Here is a 20,230-nt window from a genome sequence, read left to right on the forward strand (position 1 = left end):
TGGAATGTTAACAGTGGCATAACAACCAAAAATGTAAATGTTTTGAATGTCAGGTTTCTTGCCATGGAGCAAGTAATAAGGAGTGTCTTGAATGACGCTACTCCATGTTCTGTTAACAATGTAATTAGCATACCTTAATGCTTCGCCCCAGTATGAAAAGTCCACGTTTGCATCCTCAATGAGACAACGAAACATTGTCTGCAGAATCCCGTTCCTGCGTTCGCACACACCGTTGTGAGCCGGCGTCCCGGGTGATGAGGTCTGCTGGCGGATTCCATTCCTGGCCATCCATCCTTGGAACTGTTGCGACATAAATTCGCCTCCACGATCACTTTGAATCCGCTTGATCCAGACGTCGTGTTGGGTAAGTATCTCTGCAGCAAAGCCTTTAAAAGCCTCAAACGCCTCTGATTTTTGTTTTAAAAGAAAAACATAGCCAAATCGTGAGTAACTGTCAACTACAGTTAAGAAGTACTTACGTTTACCAACAGTAGGCCGAAATGGACCGACAACGTCGGTATGGACCAATTCAAAGATGCGTGTACAGAGCCGGACAGCAATTTTTGGAACTGGGGAATGACGGGATTTTGCGGAATTACAAATTTTACAATCTAGGTAAACCTTGCAAGCCCCATCAATTGTGAACCCATCAACATATTCAGACATCTTTGCTAAGACGGGGTAAGAAGCATGCCCCAAGCGACGATGCCATCTGTGAATGCACCTGGAATGAAAAGATTTGTTTGTTAACATATGTTTAACATTTTTAACAGCATTAGGAACCTCAGGGGTTTCATTGGTTTTAGGAACCTTTGAACTAGCGGTGGCACCAGGGTTTCTCTCTGGACCTGTGCATTCGCCCTTTGGAACGCTTATACTTACACTACCTTTGCTGGCAGGTTTGGGTTGCAAATAAAAAACACCTTCGATGGGGATGGCAGTAGCAAGAAGTTTGCCATCCTTGAAAATGTTAGAGTCTTTGAGTCCAAAGTTCATTACAACCTTCAATTCTTCTTTCAGGCAATATCCACTAAGGATGTTGTTCTTGGCAGTTGGAACGTAGAAAACATTTGAGATAAGGGAGTCCAGTTCTTTGACGAAGACTTTTCCTTTTCCTTCCACCTTGGAACGTAGACCACCAACTCCATACACTTCTTTGACATCTGTCGGGTGTAGCTCACTGAAGGATTCCTTCCGGTACGCGATGTGTGCCGCTGCTCCACTGTCTAGGGTCCATAATTCACGAATATCGTAGAGTGGACTCTTGTCAGGAACAATGCTGAGGTGGATGGTACCAACATAAGTAGGTTTCTCATCTTTTGAGTCTTTGGGAGTTGACTTTGCAGCTCCAGAACTCTTTCCTCTGGATCCTTTCTTGTGTGCGCCTTTAGGCTGGGTTGGATAAGGTGGATGATCAGTCTCGCCAGACTTCACACTTTGCACATCAGGAGATTTGCGAGTGTCATCCTTCTTAAAAGGTTTCTGGCATGAGTACTTTGGAGTACTTGTTTTCTGCTGACCGCCCTTGGCCAAGTTAGATTTAAATGCTGCTGACATAGGTCTAAGGCCAGTGTTCAGCAACTCTGCTTCTTCAGTTAGCATGTTACAGAGTCTCTGAGTAGATTTCTGGGCCATTGGGAGTATGCTGAACTTGTAAATAACTTCCTTCCATTCAGGACCAAGAGAAGTTATAATAGCCGCATTGACTTGATTATCATCATAGCGATATCCTCTTTCTTCTAAATCTTTATGCATTGTAAGGAGTTTAGAAAGGTGAGGTGCAAGTTCGCCCCCTGTTGGAAGTTTAGTATTGTTAAACTTGGCTATCAGTATGTAATTGCTTTCATCTGATATTGGCCTAAACATGCCATCTATTGACTGCAATATCTGAGCTGAAGTAATGTCATGTGTGTCATATCTCTGTGACAACTGTGAATCCATGCTCATGAGAATGAGTAGCTTGGCTTTTATGTCAGCTTCCCTTTCTTCTGCAGTCCAGCGCCTTACTGGTGGATTATGAACAATCCCATCTATGTCATGAGCCAGTAGGTGCAAATTTATTCTGTGAAGCCACTTCCTATAATTGTGTCCATTAGGTAACAGCACAAACTCACCTTTCAGAACAGAGGAGGTGATGGTCTGTCTTGTTGATGCAGTCATCTGGACCGCTTGGAGTGGTTGGGGTTGAGCCCCTACCCCTCCTGACAAACCTTGTGGCTGTACCATCTGGGGAAGTTGTGCAGGCATCTGCGGAATAAAAACTGGAGGTATCTGCGATGAAACAGAAGTACCTGGATTAAATGGATCTTTTCTTTGCATTTCAGCAGCCATGTCTGCCTGGGAAAGTCCCTGTCTGGCTTCTGGCAATGGTTTTTCCTTTCGGACGTTCCATCCACTAGTGGCCGCTGTTGCGTAACTTGCAGCAGTGGGGGAAAGCCTCCCCCTTTCTCGGCTTGCAAAGGCTTCAGACTGCAAAGGGACCATTTTTTTATCTTCGAGCTGGGTAGCCCTCCCTTGTTCAAAAGGAATGTGTTCTATGTGAGAGCGTGATGGGAAAAAATGTGTGACCACAGGAGGATTTACGATGTGCCCATGCGTATCTTGGGGTGAGTGGGAGGAATGGATTCCTTCTATCTCTCCCTGTGGAGAATGAGCACGTGAACTGCCTCTCAGGGACATAAACTCCATTTTTTCTGCAAGAAGTTTAAGCTGAAGTTTTTTCAGAGATCGTAACTCAGTTCTGACTTCATCAGCCTTTTTAAAATAACTGAAATAGATTTCTTGCTGCTCTATAGTTTTCATTGTAGGAAGGTTTTCAAAACGGAGACAGACTGACTCTAAGGAAAGTATCTCCTTCTCATCCTTCTCAATGAGCTGCTCAATTTTCTGCAGATTTAAGGAAGTTCCTTTTATTTTAGCAGAAGTGAGAGAGCTAAAATCATCTAGGTGCCTTGTTTTGGTTTGAGCCTTAACGTGGGTCCCGGATGATTGCGAGGGGAACAGAGTTAACGTCTCCTCCTCCTCATCTTCGCTAGGATTAATGGAAAGACTGCCGGAGGGCTCACCCTGGGTAGATTTACAATCCTTTTCCCTGGTTTCTACATCATCAATGAAGTAAGATTCACTTACGGTTCGTTGAGTGCAGGGGTCAGCTAGAAGAAGCTCCTTCTCACCTTGCAGAGACATTGTTGGATTCCTTTTACAATCGGTTACACGAATTGTCTCCTTGAGTTGGGCCAACTGGTCGCTCGTGAGAGAATCAACGTATGACTGCATGAGAGGATTACGTTTCTTTTTCGCTGGCATTTGGGAAAAAATCCTAGGAAGCTTACGGGTTGTAAGCGGGGTCTGTTACTTCAATAACAACCATCCTCTGCTACCATGTCGGGATTTAGAAGACCCCCTTACCTTAGACAAGGCGCTCAGCCCGTGAGGAGTGAGCCGGGAGCTTCCAGAGGTGATGGATAGTGAAGTACAGACAAGCATGTTCGAATGAACAAGTTACTTTTTATTAGAAAAGTATAAAAATGATAAATGTCTGAAGAGACATGAAAAGCACATCCTCTAGGTAGGATGTATGGAGAAAAAGAATGTCCTCTGAATAAGGACGGCCCTTCTTCTTGGAGAAGGGACAGGATGTGAGCAAATGATTACATCACACAGGAGGAGCTACCTTACTAGACAGAATTAACTCTCTAACTACTGGATGTTTCTCAATGTCATGGGGGGCTGGCAATTTCCAGCGTGACATGGACATCCGTTTCAATATCCACCAATACACTTGGAATCCATGAATCTGTCTAATCCTGTCTTGAAGCTATCCAGGCTGACAGCTGTCATGACTTCTTCTGGAAGTGAATTCCATAAACCAATGACCCTCTGGGTGAAGAAATATTTCCCTTTATTTGTCCTCACTTTCTTACCTATGAGCTTTAGGGAGTGCCTCCTCGTCCTAGTATTGTATGATAGAGAAAAGAATTTTTCTCTATCATACAATACGCAATATTTCATGAGATCCCGGCCAGGCCTGTCATCGGCACTTGCCGATGACGTTGCTTGAAGGCGTGGCCTGACAGCCCTTTATAAAGGGCTGCACAGTCTCAGGGCTTCCTTTTTGCCCCGACAACGAACAGGCGAACACCCGCCCTCCCTCCCTATCTTTCAGTGTGCTACATGGGTCACCCTTAGTGGGCCGAATAGGAAATTTGGTGGTCTCAGCATTTTACCTGTGACCATTTTTTTGCCTATTCCACACTGCAGTGCGGGTTGGAAGGTTAGGTGGTGTTTCGTTATTGATTAGTTCTAATTGGCTTTCCTTTGGTCATTGGAAATTGACCAAAGGTAAGCCAGGGGCGGAAATTGGGAGGTGCTAGGAACTGCGTGTTCTCCGTTGGATATCTTTCGGGATGATTGGCAGACTCTCTCCAAGGGTTCATGGTGGCTTTTAAACTGGCCTGAGCAATTGGGGAGAAGTTGCCTTTGGGTCTCGCCCATTTCAATTGCCTTACAGGGATTGGACAGCGAGACCTCACACATGCGTTGCATGGCTGGAATCCAGGTGAGGGCATGGTCCCCTTCACCTGGATCAGCATGGAGCTACACCCTGAGTTGCCCAGGAAGTTTTTGTTACATCATTTCTGCCTCAAATGTTTTTAGTTGACCTCTGCGGGTCCCATTTTAGTTTTGAATTAAATAAGTTTATTTAACTAATAAAAATGACCCAGTTTAAATCCATCTCTGTGTCCACGTTGTTATTCCGCTTCCGCTGCAATAAGCTCCCCCTGAAAACAAGCTCCTCCCTGAAAATAAGCCTACCCCAGAAAACATTTAACAGCATTCGCAATCGGTCACTGTCATATCCCCTGATTAGGATTAGGAAGACAGAGCTGGAAATCAGATAAGACATCACGAGGAGTCCTGTCTTGTTCCACATGTTCTAAGGAGTATGGTTTAGGCTGGAAGGAAAGATCTCTAAAGTAAAGGTGAAGGAGGGAGGGAGGGAGGAGAAGAGAAAAAAGGAAGGAAGGATGGAAAAAAGGAAGGAAGAAAAAAGGAAGAAAGAAAGAAGAAGAAAGGAAGGAAGGAAGGAAGAAAGAAAGAAAGAAAGAAAGAAAGAAAGAAAGAAAGAAAGAAAGAAAGAAAGAAAGAAAGAAAGAAAGAAAGAAAGAAAGAAAGAAAAACCTATTACCACAATTGAGCCCAAAATTTTGATTGCTAAGCAGGAGAATTATTAAGTGAGTTTCACCACGTTTTACAAATTGGCCGCACCCTCTCAATCACCTGACCACCAAACCATGCTCACCCTCTTGTGATGCAAGCCATGCCCACAAAACAGGAAAAGAGATTTTTCATATTTCATCAATGCTTGCAATAATTGTGTTTTGAATGTACATCTCTGCTTCATATAATTCAGTGTCTGTCAGAGCTGCTTCTGGATGTTATCTAAATCTTTCAGTCCATTTTGTCTATACAACAGCTTCTTCATATCTCTGTTAAGGTCATGCCTGGAAGCTGAATAATTACATAATCCTTTGTACTATTAAAATACTGAGTAGAAAACAGTCCTCAACTTGCCACGGCCAACTCACCAGGGCAATTCAACCTGGCTAACTTGTCACAGCCAATTTGCCCTGGCCTATTCACTGCAAGACAACTTGGCACAGCCATCTCATCACAGGACAGCTCACTGCGGGACGAAAAAGTTACATTGATGTCAAAGAAATGGTGGGATAGAATCCTTAAAGAAAGGATGCCAAAGGAGGAACACAATGAACGGCAAAATTTATAATACGTTTTTATTTATTTTAAATAATTAAATAGAATTGTTAAATTGTACTGCGGTCAGTGAAGGGCCACACTTACCTTTCCCTACCAGATCAGTCCTGGAGGCCGGCACGAGCGCACCCACCCCCGCATGAGATTTTGCTTCCGTGCATGCATGAGGGTGCAGGAGGAGTGTGCATGCAGTGGGGATGTGCAGATGCGCACAGATAACCCTTTCCGCTACAGGAAAGGCGATCCCAGGCGTACCGGGGGGAGTCCACCCTTGCCTGTGGTGAGTTGCCATGTTCTGTTTCAGAGAGTTGGCTATGATGAATTGGCTACAGCAAGTTGTCTGTGGCAAGTTTTCCCATTCCCATCCTCATTTGTTTCCCAAGCCTAAGTCTCTAACAGTAAAAGGAATAATTTGTGTCATACTATTTATCTTCTTATTGTTCCTATCACCCATCTCCTTCCACCTATGACTGTATGATTGTACCTTGTTGCTTGTATCCTTGCGATTTATATTGATTGCTTCCTAGTATGATTTGATTGCTTAATTATACCCTATGGCTATCATTAAGTGTTGCACCTTATGATTCTTGACAAAAGTATCTTGTCTTTTTAAGTACACTGAGAGCATATGCACCGAAGACAAATTCCTTGTGTGTCCAACCACACTTGGCCAATAAAGAATTACATTCTATTCTATTCTATATGGACCTCTATTCTATGTAGAAAAGAGTTCTTGTGAAGTAAAGTCCAATAAGGTTCTCCTCTCCTCTCCTCCTCATTTTTCTCTGCATACTCTTGTCTCATCTCAATAACAATATGCTTGTACAAACTGATCTCAATGTGCCTGCTGTAGCAAACAAGAAAATGACCCTTAGGCAAAAAAAGAAAAAGAAAAATGTACCATACAGAATTACAAAGCTCAGAATAGTGTAAAATTGCATCACCCTGTTTCCTCTAATATTAGCTGACAAGAAGGATCATTAGTCTTGACGAGAATTTCAATAACATCTTCATTAGAGTAGAAAATTATGTGCCAAGGTCTGGTTAATTAGTGTATTGGTTCCTTTCCCTTCTACTTAAAATAGTTTATTATCAGACTGACACCAGGAAGCGCAAAATGTGAAGTAGCAGCAGAGAGGTAGCAGCAATACTATGAAGAAGAACAGATTTTGTAAGATTATAAGAATAGTTGTCACTAGAACCAATAATAATGAAATCTGTTTCAGTGCTGCTTGGTAAATAAAATACCACTTGTTGTTCAGAACATGTCATTTGGTAGTCTGATTTGCTCTTTAATTAGCTGACTTTGCAAAGTAAGTTATATTTCTGTTCAAATCATGCTGTGCAGAATTTTTTGATTAAATCCTTTTTATTACTGTGTAACAATATTTTTAAATTACATAATACATAATTGGTATGTCTGAAAGGGATTCTAAAAAAATCAAAACTTTGGGCCCAAGGGAGTTACTGAAGCCCCATCTCATTTTACACTTATCATTTATGTGATGTACTTGGTGCTTTTTCAATTTGGTTGTTTTCTTGCACACATTTCATTACCCAATTATGTAACATCTTCAGCACTGGAAGAGAATGGGTAGAGCGCAAACTCCACATCTTTCTAGCACTGATGATGTCTGGAAGAAAACAATCAAACTCAGAGAGCATCAAGGACTCCATAGTTCAGCCCTTAGCTGCAAAAAATCTATTTTGATACACATATATCAAGGATGGGGCTTCAAACTTGACATTTTGGACCTCCTTCTTTGAATGCGCATCATTGGACCTTTTCCCTGTTTCTTTCTTGCTCAGAGAAATGGATGTCCAAGTGTTGATTGAGTCAGACAGGGTTCCCTTGGGTACCATTTGTTGGGGGTCAAAGAAAAGGAAGGGTTTTGCCTTCCCTTTCTGCTCAAGATCTCCATGTACAATTGGCAGGCCACTGTGTGACACAGAATGCTGAACACTATGGGCTTTGGCCTGGATTCAGCATGGCTCTTCTAATATTCTTAGAGAAAACCTGGTTTTATATATATGTGTTTGCTGTGCCCTTGTAATATATACCAAGCTAGAGTTAATGTCATGCTCTTAAAGCTACTGGTTCAGCAAGTGGCTATTGGTATCAATGACTTTGTCAAAAGACAATAAAGCAGAATGAAATGAATGTTCCAATAATTTTAAATGACATTCTAAGACATGCTGCTCTAGTTTTTGCCTGAACACTGGATCACTTTCATTTAGCTGCTGGAAATCTAAAGCTCTGTAAAACTGACTTTCAGAGAGGAAAAAATATGATGTTTGCTTAGCGATAAACATTTTTTCACCGAGAGCAGGTTGATGGATCATATTAATATTGGAAATTAAAAGTACAGACAGCATGTTGATTTCAAAGATATTTTTGTTCAATAAAGAATAGCTTTAAGCCCAAGGAACAAGTATTCCCACCAGATAACAATCGTATTTTTCAGCTTTTAATTACAAATGATCCAATGTGAAATGTTACTGGCAGTACTAATGCTGGCACGTTCCAAATGGAGATGTTTATTTTAAATGTTTCAAATGTTCCCATCATTCTCACTTTACAGCTGACTCTTTTGTCATTTATCCATGTATAGATTATTAAGCAGATATTCAATTCAGTTCTGTTCATCATAAAGTGATCAGAATGATTTCCTTCATATTTATTTATTTGCCATATCTGTCAAATAATATTTGCCAAAAAAGTGGCTATGAGTGGCACGCAACAAAGCTAAAAATAAAATATACAAGCAAGTGTTAATATTATTATTACTAAAACTTTACAATTATAAAGGCAAAAACCAAAACAAAGATATTAGGCAAAATGCTTACTGATTTCCTCTTACTGACCTTAATAAAGTCAGAACCCAGGGGTGTGGGGTGTAGGGGGGTTGAAAACCTACATGTTGAACACACCATAGCTAACAGAGATTTCATTCTATAATAAATGCCTAATTCTTTTGTCCCAGAACTAAGACTAATATTTATAACCATTTTCCGTCAATAATTTCAGAAATTACCCATTTCTAACCAGTATGAATGTACAGTATGTTTGGAAATCCCTGTTTCACCGTTACACACTTACTATGAATGACTTACTATATATCGGGGTGAAATTCTGTGGGCATGGCGTGGTGAGCATGGCAGAGGAAGGATATTGCAAAATCTCCAATCCTACCCTACTCCAGGGAGAAGGATATTGCAAAATCTCAATTCCCACCCCACTTTGGAACCAGTCAGAAGTGGTATTTGCTAGTTCTCTGAACTACTCAAAATTTCTGCTACCGGTTCTACAGAACCTGACAGAACCTGGTGAACTTTACCCCTACTGTACATGCAGAAATGCAACATTTGACAGGAAGAATAGAATAAAACCCTTGTTTGGTCCCAGGGAGCCCCGCTGAACCAAGCACTCTATTCTTTCTGGAAAGGATTCTACTTATTTATATGAGGTTTCGTGTAAACCTCATATAATGTCATGAACCTATTCATTGGAAATCTAAATAAATTGATTTATTTTATTTATTTATTTATTTATTTTGTACAATACAGATTGAAAGTTAAAGAGAATAAAAATGTGTAGTAGTAAATATCAGGGAAGGGATAGGAGAAGAGATATGAGAATAGAATACATCAATGAAGAGTAGAGGAAGGATATATGAATGGGAGAAAAGATATATAAAATATAGGAGAGACAATTGGACAGGGGACGGAAGGCACACTAGTGCACTTATGCTCACCCCTTACTGACCTCTAAGGAATCTGGAGAAGTCAACCGTGGAAAGTCTAAGGGAAAAATGTTGGGGGTTGACACCACGGAGTCTGGTAATGAGTTCCATGCTTCAACAACTCGATTGCTTAATTAATCTCTGTTTTAATATTGTAAGCTACAGAATAAAATAGCTAATGGTTTTTATCTTGATTTTTCTATACCCCTTTAAATCAGCATAATAGTAACACTCTTTAATCCCCCTTTTTCCTCTTTAAAACTTATTCCTTGAAAACTTATTGAGTAGCCCAGAAAGCTTTCACCTTGAAATGGAATAGTCTCCATGTGGCATTCCAGAGAGAGTAGCAGAGGTTTCTTATTGCTACAAGTCATTAGAAGTCGGGAAATATTTTTTTGGAAGTTTATATCATGGTTTATGCACAAGTGCAATCAACAAGTAATTAACAAGCATGTGTGAATCTGTTCCATGATATTGTTTCATGCAGCTCCCTAGTATAAGGCCAGTAAGGTATATGTCTATCATATGGCTTTCTGTAGGAATACAAAATGTCTCTGGCTCTTTCTTATCCTTTTAAATCTAGGCAGCAATTTGAAGCTTGGTATACTTCTATCTGAAACACATTTTAACACCATTTTAAGGGACTATGTTACACCTTCTGTCCTGTTATATTTTTGCATAATTCTGTATCATTAGTCATGCTTGAAGTGGTTTATTGGGGCCATAATTCCAAATCAATGTTTGCAGCCCACTCCTTCAAATTTTCATGACAATGAAATGAAAGATAAACACTGCAGAAATTTTGTCCTGTCCTACATTTTCAGAGATGAAGTGATAACTGGGCACTTTTGGCCTAAAATACAATATAAAACACAATGCAGTAATATTTGTATTTCTTCACAGATGTCATTGCCATTTTGATTGTTTAAAATAATTTTGATAAGATTGATGTTACTCTGGTAAATACATCTGTTTATTTGTACTATTCTTATGAGTACAAGATATTTTGTGTTGTTTATAAACATGAAGTGCTGCAATAATTTGATAGTTGGAGTCATTCTGTAATAAACAACAATATAACCTTTAGATTGTTGTCATGACAATAGTTTTTCTCTGTCTCTCTTTATTCCTTTTTTAACTAGTATCTATCCTAGTTTCAGAAGCCACGTTAAAATGCCAGTAATCCATAATATAATATAATTAATTTGATATTGTGTTATTTATTTCTTTAGCCAAGGCCTCTAAAGTCAATATATATCTTAATGTTTAGAAATTACAAATCAAGCTCTTCATTCTTTAGTATTTTATATTCCACGTGAAGCAAGGTATTTTAAAAATTAATATAAAATCCCATAGCAAACAGCATAAATATTAGAGTCATTATCAGCTTTATTTTATAACACTCAAAAAGCAATAAAACATCAATAAACCATGAAATACCTTCTATGACTAAATAAACTGATTTGACTAACAAAATTCACCTTAGTTTGAAGTTCAATTCAGTGCATTTTAAAAATTTCCTCAATTTAAAATGAAAGAATTGCTGATCAATTTGAACTACAACTATAAACTATAACTGTCCTGAAATTACAGCTGATTGAAAGTCAGCTGATTAGTCTACAGTACTAATGTACTGTAAATTCATGCTCCTAGGCATTTTCCAAATAAAACCTTTTAGATCATGTAAGAGGGAATGGGTAATGAGCAGATATGTTGGCTTCTGTTCCATAAATTATGGTTGTAAAGATAAGTTTAAACAAGATAAGTTTAAACATGGCACCGGGCCAGATTATCTCAGGGACCGCCTTCTGCCGCACGAATCCCAGCTATCAGTTAAGTCCCACAGAGTGGGCCTTCTCCAGGTCCCGTCAACTAAACAATGTCAGTTGGCGGGGCCCAGGGGAAGAGCCTTCTTTGTGGTGGCCCCGGCCCTCTGGAACCAACTCCCCCCAGAGATTAGAATAGCCCCCATCCTCCTTGCCTTTCATAAGCTCTTCAAAACCCACCTCTGCTGTCAGGCATGTGGGAATTAAGATAATCTTTCCCCCTAGGCTTCTAGTATGTTTGTATGTATGATTGGTTTTTATAACAAGGGTTTTTAGCTGTTGTAGTATTGGATTTTTTACATTCTGTTTTTTGTCACTGTTATTAGCTACCCCGAGTCCATGGAGAGGGGCGGCATACAAATCCAATAAATAAATAAATAAATAAAAATAACAAGGAATCTGAAATGAGACAGCATTTCTTACCTCAATTTCCCCATCAATCAGTAACAGACAGAACATTTAATTGATTCATAGGTTGATTGATTGATTGATTGATTGATTGATTGATTGATTCATTCATTCATTCATTCATCCTGTTCAATCAAGGATTAATCAACCCTTAATGATTATATACATTTTCTCTGCCATGATCATTCCCCAATCTGATCCTTTAATTTGTCTCTCTTTTCTAACAGTGCATCACTATTGCTGGTCATTCATTTCATTTCATTTCATTCATTCATTCATTCATTCATTCATTCATTCATTCAGTCAGTCAGTCAGTCAGTCAGTCAGTCAGTCAGTCAGTCAATTAATTTATCAGTCAATATATTTGGCTGCCTTTCTCATCAAATGATTCTGGGGAGTAAAAAATAAAATAAATTTAAAATAAATTTCAATCATAGCACTTAATGTGCACAATAGGCAAGAAGAATGTTGCAATCTATGTTTGTTAACATAGCCAGAAGACTAGGCATTTCACATAATGGGGCCCAAGGAGAATGTTTCAGAGAGAGATGCTGCAGCAGAAAATGCACAATTTCTGGACCTCACCAACTGGTGTTCCCTAACTTAAAAGACCCAGAGAATTCCTTTTAAATTGAACCAGATTAGAAGAGTAGAAAAAGCTGCAAAAATACTATCTATTAGATAACTCCCAAATCATGAAGGGCTTTAAAAAGGGCAACCAGCTGAGTTTTAATATTATTTTTGAGGCTGTTATTTGCCCCATTATAGAAATAGGATAGTTTGGTGAGGATCCACTAGAAAATGTATACAGTGGTCCCCCGATTATCGCGAGGGTTCCGTTCCAGGACCCCTCGCGATGATCGGTTTTTCGCGAAGTAGCGGTGCGGAAGTAAAAACACCATCTGCGCATGCGCAGATGGTGTTTTTACTTCTGCCGCAGCAGCGAGGAGCCGAAGATTGGGGTTTCCCCGTCGCCCACGCAAACTCCTCGCTGATGCCCGCCGCTCGCCCTCCTGCCAGCAAGAGGGGGAAGACCCAGGGAAGCCGCCCAGCAGCTGATCTGCCCGGCACCATCTACGCATGCGTGGCCATAGAAAAAAGGGCGCGCATGCGCAGATGGTGTTTTTACTTCCGGGTTGAAAAATCGCGATATAGCGTTTCGCAATGATCGAGATCGCGAAACTCGGGGGACCACTGTATTTCTTTTCACAACACCATCATAATTTTCTCTTTAAAAGGTTTGATTTGTCCTTCCTATATTATTTTGAAAAGGTGTCATCAATAGAAAATCTTCTAAATTCACAGACATACACAGGTCCATGCTATTACTTGATAGTCATGTTGTTTTTGGAGTATGGTGTTTGGCTCTGGGTATCCTACACTTTCAACAAGAAATCTCCGAGATTCACCCTAATAATGCGACATTCAAGTACAATTATTTAAAAGCCAACTATGAACTCATAGACATTGATCTCTCAACTCTTGATTGGCAAACACTATTGTGTTGACTTCTACAACACATTCTTGCTTGAAGTCAAAAAATTATCAGACTGCATGTACCACTAATGACTACCATAAGCAAGAAAAATAACCTACCCATCTCAATAAGAAAACTACAAAAAAAAAAAATCTAAAATATGTAAAACTTTTCAAAATCACCGATAACATGCTCTGTCCTATACATTGGCAAAAAGAATCAGAACACCAAATACAAGCTGAATAACAAGACCTTATAGACAACACTCCCTCTGTAAAAGATCATGGAATACTCATATGAAATGACCTAAGTGCCAAAGCCATGGCAACAACATCCCCCAAAAGGTGTTGTTAACCTAAATACTATGTAGAAGTGTTGTTAACCTAATACTAAGTAGTTTCTGCTCTAGTAATCTCACACTACTAAGTAAAGCATACAAAACCTTTGCCAGACCAATCCTTGAATACAGCTCATCTGTCTGGAACCCACACTGCATTTCAGATATAAACACCCTAGAAAATGTCCAGAGATACTTTACCAGAAAAGACCTACACTCGTCTACACTCAACAGAATTCCCTACTCAACTAGATGTACAATCCTAGGTTTAAAAAGTTTAGAACTACATCTCCTTAAACATGACCTAAGCATAGCCCATAAAATCATCTGCTACAACATCCTCATGTCAACGACTACTTCAGCTTCAACCAAAGCAATACACAAGCACCCAACAGATACAAACCTAAAGTAAACCGTTCTAAACTAGAGTGCAGGAAATATGATGCATGGACTCACTACCAGACTTTGTAGTATCATCACCTAACTCCCAAAACTTTACCCTTAGACTATCCACTGTTGACCTCTCTTGATTCCCAAGAGGTCAGTAAGGGGCATGCATAAGTGCACCATCGTGCATTCCATCTCCTGTCCTAATGTTTCTTTTTTTCCCTTTCTTACTAGTTAGTATCATGTATATAAATATTATTATATCTTTGTATACCACCAATATGTACTTGACAAAACAAACAAATGGATGCATCCAGGAAAGGCAAACTAAAATGGTGAGGGTACTGGAAGTTATATCCTCTAAGTTTATATTTTTGGCCTAAAGAACAAAAGATGAACAGGAGAGATTATTTCAGACAAAAATATTGTAAAGATTTTAATGGTTATTTCATTAAAAATAAAATTGTAATAAAAAACTAATACAAACTTTTTAAAAAGAAAAAATAGAAAATAAAAACAAGAAAATAGAAATGTAATAGAAAAAAGAAAAAATGTAGTAAAGAAGAAAGAAAAATATATATGAATGACTACTTCAGCTTCAACCAAAGCAACACACAAGCACCCAACAGATACAAACCTAAAGTAAACCGTTCTAAACTAGACTGCAGGAAATATGACTTTACATTAACCGAGTAGTTGATGCATGGACTCACTACCATTTCTATTGTGATGAGTTTATGTGAAACATGAGCCGATAAAAAGCACACAAGGATTTCACATTTGCATACAAACTCACTTCTATAAAGATGGATGCCATAATTAGAGAGCTTTCCTCAAGAATTCCTGGGGATTCTTGGGGAAATTATTATTCTAATTAATTATTCTAAATATTTTAGTTATTGTTTTGAAAACTCATATACTTTTTTTAAAAGTTTGCTTCATGTAAAAGCCATATAGCAGAGCAAGCATTATACTATATCCAATAGCCAAAGCTTGGACACAGTGAAAAACTTACTGTTTTTTAGGTATCTGGAACTTTGGAAAAGAAGAAATGAGAAAATGAATCTATTCAAGCCAATGTTTATTTTCCATTTCCATTTCCAAGTGGTCATAGAAAAGAAAATATAATTCAAGTTCAATTTTTGCTAGAATTTAAAATAAATTGCAACAAATTGTGTTAATATTTCAAAAGAGATTTTGTTGTTAAAAAAAGGTATACTGTACTGCCAAAAATATTTTAGTCACATTTTATTTGTATGTCAGATCTAGGTTTGTTGCTACCATCTTTACTTTTACGTTATAATAATTATAGGTGAAAGTATTTAGCTATAGTAAATGTTACTTATTTTCAAATTGGAATATATAGTACATCTCTCAGGTGGTCACAGCCTACAAACACATTTTATCTTCAGTTTTGCAGCCAACTATCCCCAGCTGGGAGGTCTTCATGTACAGCCCTTTCAAATCACTTAATTATCAGAAACAGCTGTGTGAGATTCTTCTACAGGTAACATAAGTCTTCTTGGAAAGATATAACTCCCCCACCCCATACACACATTTCATGGTGACTTCAACAACAACTGACTGCCACATAAAAGGCTTCCAACAAGCTAAATGGCTTTGAGACAGGTCTCTCATCTCTCCATGTTCCTCATCCTTTTTTCTCCTTTGAACATTTTTTGCATTTTAAATTTTAATAAGTTTATACATTTTAGCAATAACATGTTCATCATTTGTACCTAACTGTGTTTCAAATTCATTCTTACAATATTCCAAATGAAAAGTCCTTTTATCTATTTTAAATCCTTTGACTAATTGTATATCAGAAAAAATGTTGACATGTATATCTTTCTGAAGTCAGATCTTTTCTTGATTTCATTTTTAAATGTCCCTGGAAAATTTCAATATGTCACCATAAGTTAACCATTAAGTTTTGCTATCATTTATCTTCTTTAATATGTTTCTTGTGGTGACAGCCATAAAGATATTTTTGAATGCATCCTAAATTTATTCCATATTCTCAATATGGCATCATTTTCAATGCAGAACAATCTATATGATAATACTGCTCCTCTCCTTTCCAGAGGTGGGTTCCTTCTGGTTTGGACCAGTTCATTTTAACTGCTAGCAAACTTCTGGTGATGTCATAATGATGTTATCGAACCGGTTCAACCAGTGCTGGTCTATGGGCACCACTATTTTTTGGGGGGGAGGACTTTTTTCAATTTTTTGAGGAAGGGCATTTGTTTCTTCTGTGCATGTGCAGAAGCCAAGTGTCTGGCACTGCGCATGCATCATCATCTCTCTTTTTTTGGCTTTTGGAGGGGATTTGTTTGGATTTTTTTACCATTGTGCATGCGTGTGCTCATGAAGCATGCAAACACCCATGAGGCACAGCCACATGGTGCATGAGGAAGCGAACCAGCAGTGTTGGGACCCACTCCTGCTCCTCTCCTGATTTTGAAAACCACAACACAAGCTTAGTTAAATGCTTCCACAATAACACAAAGTTATGCTTGTAATTGGCCATATAGTTGTGATTGCTTGTTATCCTGTGTATTACAGATCTTGTTCATTCCAACCATTTTCACACAGCTATTTATTTATTTTTATTTATCCGACTTCTATGCTGCTCAATCCCGAAGGACTCAGGGCAGTTTACAACAATAATATAAATACAATATAAATAGATACAAGCAATTAAAAAAAGTTGAACATTATTAAAGACTAAAACCCCATAATAAAAAAACCCACTGTCTCAGTGCTTTGTTCTTCTTCCCATTTACATTTAGCCAAACATCCACTAGTAGAAGATATTCTTAATATACACAAGCTTTCCCTAATGTTTTCTTTATAAAGAGAAGCATGATAAATTGTCTCCACACTAATGAAAGTAGAATAGAATAGAATAGAATAGAATGGGATGGGATGGGATGGAATAGAATAGAATAGAATAGAATTGTATTGGCCAAGTGTGATTGGAATTTGTCTTTGGTACATATGCTCTCAGTGGACATAGAAGAAAAGATGAGTTCATCAGGAATCATAAGGTACAACACTTAATGATAGTCCAGGTACAAATAATGAAACTAGAGGAAATGTGCTGTCTTGGATGGTAATAATGAAACTCCTCATGTTGAAAATTTAGATTCCATTCTCCTGCATTTTCAAACTGATAAGACCTGTTATGTCAAGGGCAATTAGCGCAAAGACAATGTCTTAGATTTAATGAGTAAAAAAAAGAAAGAAAAATCCTTATTCCTTTTCTTTCACTTGCCTTTGAGGAAAGTGGGTAGGGGGTTTTTTTGGGGGGGGGTTTGTATTTTAAGAAATACTTTTAGTGAAACCAAATTCTATCTGCTATCATCAGGTAACAGAGTTATCCTGCAAAGCCCCCATGTTTCATTTAAATTGGACTTAGGAAACCATGGATTTTATTTATGGTTTCAGTTCCTATGTTCTACTATTCTCATTTTCATATACTATACTTTGAAGCTGACAGTATTTAGTACAAACTAAATGTACTTTGTAAGCTGTCCATGAACACATATATCAATTGGAGTTCTATAAAAAATATGATCTTTGTTAGAGGACATCCTGATTCCTTCTAGAATTGGGTTTTTTTTTAATACATTGTTAATGTGAATTCATTTTGAAAGACATTAAAGCAGCTTAAACTGTAATATTTTGTTGGTTTCATTTTACGTAGTAAACAAATCACAGTGAAGCAAATCGTATTTGGCCCCAGATACAGCATAATGCAAGAATATATTTTATCTAAGTGACAGTAGGAAATAAGCACATATCCCATAGTTACTGTTCCATTTACTACATTATATTTATCTTACCATCTCCTGTGCTGTATCATATTCCGAAAGATAAATTCTAGTCTTTCAGCGAGGTGACAGAAATTAGGAATAATAAAAGCAAATAGTTTTGCAACAATGTGTTGCAATTTGTAGTGTCTTGTTCACAAGCCCATAAAAGCATGTGGAACCTGTAACAAAGTAGCTATGTTTTACAGTATAATTCCTCCTTCAAATTGTCTGTCATTTCCCAAATAATACACACACACACAACAATCATACACACCTAATGACTACTTGGCAAACCTCAGGTCATATGTAGGTCAATCGACATTCAAAGACAGTTGTAGATTTTTATCTTTAAAAGGGAATGAAAGAACTTAGTCATCAGAACTAGAGCAGAATACATATGAATGGGAAGTATGAAGAATTCTCAGGATTTCAAAATAACATGCATGGGCTTCTTCTCCTTCCTCCCTTTCTCAGGCAAAATGAAATTAGAAGATACTTTGGGAGCAATAGCCAGAATTCATTTTAAAGGAAGGGGAAGGAAGGGGAGAAATCATTGTACATCTCATTTAATATACACTTTATATTTGAGGAAAACAGAAGGGAATCAGATTCAGAAACAGTTATCAGCAAGTGACTATTCTTTGCCCTATTTTCTTTTTGCTAAATTTCACATCTTACCAACCAAAGTACTTTCCCCCTGATGCTTATGAAACATTTCACATAAATATTTGCACTGTTGTGCACATCTTCCCCTATGCACATATTTCAAATGTGCAGATTGTTTTTCAATCTGAAATGCATCTTGCTTCAGATATACTTTTCTGTAATATAAGCCTTTTACCTAAGATTTTTGTCGTTCCTGAAAATATGCATTATTTTTTTCATTTTAACAAGTTGCAAATCACTTCACAGAATTCTGAAAAATGCAGATTTCAGCATCTGCATTCTTTCTATGTTAAGCAGCCTTTCAGTTCAAGTGACCATAAGATATTCTGATGGGATGACTTTCTCTTCCATTACTTACTGTTGCATGTGATACAGGATTCTATTTTTTTTTACTGTGTAACTGCTGCTTGCATGACCTCTATAAAGGAAGAAAGCTGGTACCTCATTTGCCTTATATTCCCAGAGCTTCTCTTTCAATTCATTCAGCTTTGTTTAGTTTCTTTCAAATCTTCACCTGCAAGCTCTTTCAAGACTCTTGAATATAAATGGGCCTGGTCTTGTAGACTTAAACTTGTTCAGGAAACAGATTATCTATACAATATCTTCCAAGGAAATGTATTTCCATGCAACTTTTGTCAAAAAGTGCCTGACTATTCAACCCAATATAGCACAATCAACCCAAACCATAAAAAATAACACTGCCATACCTAAAAAAAATCTCAGAAACCAGACTATTGATTTCAGACTATTGCAACTTTATATAGCAATTGGTAACAGACTATTGCAACTTTATATAGCATACAAATCAACAAATCACAAATCAAATCAAGTCCTCCAAAACATCCAAAACAAACCAAAAGATTGAGTATCCCAGAAGGAAAAGCATACAACATACAATGTAAAGACTAGTACATAGGACAAACCAGTAGAAAACTAGCAGAGCACATCCATGAACATCAATTAGCAGTTTGAAGACATGATGAAAACTCTTTAATTTAACAACATATGGACATATTTAATCATAGTTTCATCTAGGGAACTATGACCATACTAGACCAAACTAAGTCCAGAAATCCTAGAGAATCCATGGAAACCTGGTATTCTGATAAATCACCCATCAATCAACACAGAGATATAAACAATATCTACATACTCAGTAAAAGAGACAATAACAAGCCAAAAAGGAGCAAAAAGTCTAAACCACCAGCAATCAATACCCAGATGAGCAAAACCTAACAACAATCAAGAGCGAACAATACTCCAATCAAAGAACTACTGAACAAGCCAACAATAAAACTATAATAAAACGTCCAAAGATACTTCACCAGAAGAGCCCTCCACTCCTCCACCCGAAACAGAATACCCTACGAAAACAGACTAACTATCCTGGATCTTGAAAGCTTAGAACTGCGGCGCCTAAAACAAGATTTAAGTATTGCCCACAAAATCATTCGCTGTAATGTCCTTCCGGTCAACGACTACTTCAGCTTCAACCGCAACAACACAAGAGCATGCAACAGCTTCAAACTCAATGTTAATCGCTCCAAACTTGACTGTAAAAAATATGACTTTAATAATCGAGTCGTCGAAGCGTGGAACTCATTACCTGACTCAATAGTGTCAACCCCCAACCCCCAACATTTCTCCCTCAGACTCTCCTCGATTGGCCTCTCCAGGTTCCTAAGAGGCCAGTAAGGGGCGTACATAACTGCACTGATGTGCCTTTCATCCCCTGTCCAATTGTCTTTCCTTTCCATTTTATCATATATATTCTTTCCTTCCCACCTACTTCT

Source organism: Erythrolamprus reginae, chromosome 1 (assembly GCF_031021105.1).
Source record: "Erythrolamprus reginae isolate rEryReg1 chromosome 1, rEryReg1.hap1, whole genome shotgun sequence".
Taxonomy (NCBI): Eukaryota; Metazoa; Chordata; class Lepidosauria; order Squamata; family Dipsadidae; genus Erythrolamprus; species Erythrolamprus reginae.